Below are 6,000 nucleotides of genomic sequence, written 5' to 3'. Positions count from 1 at the left end.
GTTGGCTTTGGTGAAATCAAAGATTGATGATGCAAGTGTAGTTGATGGGTTTTTGATGTTCTTGGATCCAGTTTGAAAATTTATGAAAAGTGGTCCTTGAAAGAAAAGAAGTAGGGGGTTGTAGCTCCCTTCCAGGAGAGACTGGAAAACGAGAGAGAGTTGTAGCTCTCTGCAGGTTGCAGCCTGCGTACTGGTAAAGGACTGCACCAGTACAAAACCATTGTAAAAGGAGTTTCTAATTTGAAAGAAGATAGAGACATATTGCAGCAGGTGGTTTTCACCCACATTGGGTTTCCACCTTACATCTTGTGTTCTTTGGTGTGACTATCTGTTTTCTTTGTTCATGCTCATTATTTTATGGTACTGACATGCAAAAATAATTCAAAGAATAAATAAGGAAGATTTATTAAAAGAACTTGATAATATTGATTCACCCCCCTATCAGTATTATTTCCAACAATTGGTATCAGAGCAGGTCCTTCAGAGAAGCTTGATCGCTTGAAGGAAGATCATTCATCATGAGCAACTACGAGAGGGAAGCATCAATCAGGCCACCAATTTTTGATGGGACAAACTTCAATTATTGGAAGGTAAGAGTTACTGCCTATCTTCAATCTCTTGGTACAGAAGTTTAGGATATCATAGATACAAGCTACACTTTTCCTTCAGCTACTCCTACAGATATGGCCGAAAAGAAGAAATATGAAACAAATGCTAAAGCAGTCAATACTCTGCTGGGATGCTTATCTCAAACAGAATTCGTGAAGGTTATGCAATATAAATCCGCAAAAGAAATATGGGACAAGATTGTCTTGAGCTACGAAGGAGATGAACAGGTAAAGCGTGCTAAACTTCGAACCCTCAGGATTCAGTATGAGAATCTCAGAATGTATAATGATGAAGGTGTGGATAACTATTTCCTTCGAGTAGATGAGATTGTTAATTGCATGAAAAAATTGGGTGAAGAAATAAAAGAGGCCATTGTGGTTGAAAAAGTTCTAAGATCATTGTCCCCCAAGTTTGAATCTAAAGTGTCTGCAATAGAAGAAAAGGAAAATCTACGAATTCTTACTATGTCTCAGCTACACGGAATTCTAACTGCTTATGTAATGAGAAAGGGAGGTCCATCAGACAGAAGAGAAGCTGCTTTGAAGGCTTCAGGCAAAGGAGACTATTATGAAGCAAGTCACGTGCCAGAAGAAGAAGAAGAAGAATCAAATTTTGTCAGAAATCTTCAAAGGGGAACTGGAAGGTCCAGAGGTAAGTTACCTTTTAAATGCTTTGCTTGTGGAAGAGTAGGTCATTATGCTGCAAAATGTCCTCATAAGGATAAAGGAAAGGAACCTGCTAGATGGAACAAGAAATAGATTGCAAATAAGAAAAGCTACTACACTCATGAAGATAGTGATGGTCTATCAAATAGTGACGAAGATGAACGAGGTAATGACTATAAACTCTTAATGGCATTTGAAGATGATGATTACATGGATGCTATAGATGTGGATAGCTTTTGTGAAGAAATTTCTAGACTCAAGACATGTATAGAAGAAAAGCATAGGATCATTGATACTCTACAACTTCAAATTGATGAAAAAGAAAAATATCTTGAAAAGTTAGAAGGCGAAATTGTTGGTCTTAGAAAAGAGATTGAGAAAACAAAGGCTATTAATCTTAAGTTTGTCAAAGGATCTGAAACTCTGGATGAGATCATCAATGTACAGCGCTCTCCTCTAAACAAGATAGGTCTGGGCTATAATGGAGAAACTTCTCAAGCATCCACCTCAAAGAGTTATCTTGATGCAGCAAGAAGGAATGAGCAAAAGCACAATGGAGATCACCAAGTAAAGCAGGGACCAATTACAAACAAAGACTATCATGAAAATCAGGGGCAATCCGTCTTAAGGATGAACAAAAGCTACAACTAGCCACAGGTAAAATCCTCTCAATTTGCTTCAAGAATGAATGACAATAGAAATTACAATCGTTTGGCCGGAAGATTTGATAACCGCAGAAATTTCTTCAATGGACAATGCCTTTCTTGCCATAACTTTGGTCACAAAGAAGCTCAATGTGTTTCATATAAAACGATCATGACTAGAGAAGCTCAAACACAAAGAAGTCTGACCGGGATTACAAAAAGGACCTATAACAACTTTTTGGTTCTTGAAAATGAAGTTGAATGTTCTATTTGCAATAACTTTGGTCATGAAGATTTTGAATGCAGGAGTAGGTTTTAGTAGACAAAGGAACAAGCCTCAAACACCAAAACATGGAGAATAAAGGAACCACAAACAGAAAGATGTGGGATAGCATTTTATGCAGAGGGACAAGAAAATCTATGGTACATTGACAGTGGATGTTCGAAGCATATGACAGGTGATAAATAAAAACTTGAATCATATTCTTCTCTAGAAAAAGGAAAGAAAGTTTCTTTTGGAAATGATACTCCTGCAACTATAAAAGGAAAAAGCACTGCTCAGTTAAAAGAAAAGGTCAAAGCTGGAAATGTTTTGTATGTTGATGGATTGAAACATAATCTTCTAAGTGTCAGCCAGATGTGTGATCAAAGAACCGAGGTGATATTCAGATCAAATGGATGTCTTGTTCGTGATCTTGATACAGGTAAAACAGTGATCAAAGGTAAAAGAACTCCAAATAATCTATACATATTTGAAGAAGGACAACAACAATGCTATCTAAGCAAGGATGATGAGCACTGGTTATGGCACCGGAGGTTGGGGCATCTAAGCTTTTCACAAATAAGGAAAGCATGCAAATATCAGACAGTTCGTGGTCTTCCAGATATCAAAGTTCCAGACAACACCATATGCAAATCATGTCAGTTTGGAAAGCAAACTAGAGCTACCTTTCCGGAAAAGGAAGGATCAGCTAGCATGCCTCTTGAGCTAGTACATACAGATACATGTGGTCCATTCAGGAAAAGGACACCTCGAGGAGAAGAATACTTGATATTATTCATTGACGATTTCTCCAAGTTTGTCTGGTTAGGACTTATGAAGCACAAAGATGAAGCATTCGAAAAATTCAAATCCTTTAAAGCCATGGTTGAAAATGAATCAGGATACAAAATTAAGTGTCTTAGATCCGACAGAGGTGGGGAGTTTACCTCAAATGAATTTTTCGATTTCTGTGAAGAACATGGGATAAGAAGAAAATTCTCTACAGCTAGAACTCCTCAGCAAAATGGAGTGGTGGAAAGAATGAACAGAATTGTCCAACAAATGGCTCATGCTATGCTTGATGAATCTGGGAATCCCTCAACTTTCTGGGGTGAAGCAGCACATGCTGCGGTTATTATTCTCAACAAAACAAATGTCCGAGTGAACAACACTCAAACCCGTCATGAGCTCTGGTATGGTGAGACTCCTTCGGTAAAGCACTTCAAAATCTTTGGGAGAAAATGCTATATTAAGAATACTGATGAGCAACTTGGCAAACTTGAACCTAGAGCAGATGAAGGCATCCTTCTTGGTTATTCTCCACACAGCAAAGCATACAAGTGCTATAATAAAAGACTTGGAAGAATCGTTGATAGCATTGATGTAGTGGTTGATGAGAAGGGATACATTCCTAGGCAAGTAAATCATGAAGATATCGAAGAAGATGAAGGCCATCCTCAAAGACAGAATGATGAAGAAGAAGAACCTCAAGAAGAACCAGAGGAGCAGATAAGGATAGAAGAGAAGACTCCATCCAGATATGTTCAGAAGAATCATCCAGAATCTCAGATTTTGGGACAGAAAGAAGTAGGTGTACAAACAAGAAGAACAATTGCAGAAGCTTCAAGCTATTTGGCATTACTCTCTTCCACTGAACCACAAAATGTGAAAGAGGCATGCAAAGATGAATGTTGGGTCAAAGCAATGGATGAAGAACTTGAGCGAATCGAAAAGAACAACACTTGGGAGCTGGTTCCTAGACCAAAGGATAAGAATGCTATAGGAACAAAATGGTTCTTCAAAAATAAATTGAATGAAAATGGAGAAGTAATTAGAAACAAGGCCATACTTGTTTGTAAAGGGTATGCGCAGCAAGAAGGAATAGATTTTGAAGAAACTTTTGCTCCTGTTGCAAGACTTGAGGCCATCCGAATGTTCCTTGCTCTCTCAAGCTTTCAAAACTTCAAAGTATTTCAAATGGACGTGAAAGCAACCTTTCTGAATGGAGACTTGGAAGAAGAAGTATGCATTGAGCAGCCAGATGGTTTCATTCTTGGAAATGATCCAAATCTTGTATGCAGATTGAAAAAGGCTCTCTATGGCCTCAAACAAGCTCCAAGGGCTTGGTACTATCGTTTGGACAAATATCTTCATCAATAAGGTTTTTCAAAAGGATCAGCAGACAGCAATCTTTATATAAAAGTTGAAAATGACAAATTGCTGATACTTGTTGTGTATGTAGATGACATTATCTTTGGCAACAATGAAGAAGCTATGAGTCAAAGCTTTGCCTTGGTGATGCAGAAAGAATTAGAAATGTCCTTGCTGGGAGAACTGACATATTTTCTTGGTTTGCAAATCCAACAAAATGAAGGAGGGATCTTCTTGTCTCAAACCAAGTATCTCAAGCAGATTTTGAAGAAATATGGTATGGAAGAAGCAAAACCAGTATGTACACCCATGGTCACAGGATGTAACCTCAGTGCAAATGATGAATCAGCAGCAGTGCATCAACCAACTTATAGATCTATGATTGGAAGTCTACTTTATTTGACAGGTACCCGACCAGACATCATGCATGCAGTGGGAATAGTTGGAAGATTTCAGGCAAATCCAAAGGAAACTCATCTTCACGCAGTAAAGAGAATCTTCAAATATCTTCAAGGGACTCAAAACTATGGCTTATGGTATCCTAGAGATACAGATCTCACACTTCAGGCTTATACAGATGCAGATTGGGCCGAAAGCGTGGATGACAGGAAAAGCACAAGTGGTGGTGCATTCTTTATGGGTTCTAGATTAGTATCTTGGTTCAGCAAGAAACAGACTTCGATTGCCTTGTCTACAGCTGAAGCAGAATATGTTGCTGCTGCATCTTGCTGCACTCAACTCCTTTGGATGATGCAGACCTTGCAGGATCTTCATATCACTTGTACACCACCCATCTCCATCTTATGTGATAATACAAGTGCAATCAACATTTCAAAGAACCCAGTCATGCATTCAAAAACCAAGCACATACCAATCAAGTATCACTTTCTCCAGGAACAAGTGCTTGAACAAAAGGTCAAGTTGGAGTTTGTTCCTTCTAAGGAACAGGTTGCTGATATACTCACCAAACCATTGCCTAGGGAGACCTTTGAATACCTCAGGCAAAAGCTATGGGTTGTTAATGCATCATCTTGTTGTTGAATCTCTTCTGATTGTTGGTTGTACGCAAGGTTCATCTGAAGTATATGCGTACATGTGCTGGGTTGCGGATTGGTCAAAGATCGAATGGCACAGGTTTAGGGGGAGCATATCATGCATTGTTGGCATTATGGGGAAGTACAGAAGGATATCATGGATGATGGTCTGAATATTGCTGCAATACGTCTCTATCTCTTTCATGGTCATGGATTATGGTTCTTCTTTGTAGATCTGGTTCATAGTCAGGGGGAGCATGTTCTTAGGTGGAGCATAACCCTTTGCCCTTGATGTCAAAGGGGGAGAATGATTGGTTGTTGTTGCCATCAAGTCCAAAGGGGGAGATTGTTGGCACTTTGATACATATGTTGTACTTGATGGCAACTCACTCATCTCAGATAATAAATTATAGTGTAGAGAAAAGTTCACGCACTTATATGCAGAGAAAAGTTTATTTCATGTAGAGAAAAAGTTCACACACTTTCATGCAAGGAAAAGCGCGTATATGTTGGAGAACTTACCTTTGGTCCATGGTAGTTAGTCCTTGGTATTTGAACCTATGAGGACAAGCGCGTATATGTTAGAGAACTTACCTTTGGTCCATGGTAGTTAGTCCTTGGTATTTGAACCTATG

This window comes from Pinus tabuliformis, chromosome 1_1 (genome assembly GCF_031772625.1).
Source record: "Pinus tabuliformis cultivar Carrire ecotype Pingquan chromosome 1_1, CPIR1, whole genome shotgun sequence".
NCBI lineage: Eukaryota > Viridiplantae > Streptophyta > Pinopsida > Pinales > Pinaceae > Pinus > Pinus tabuliformis.
This window is presented reverse-complemented; position numbering follows the sequence as displayed.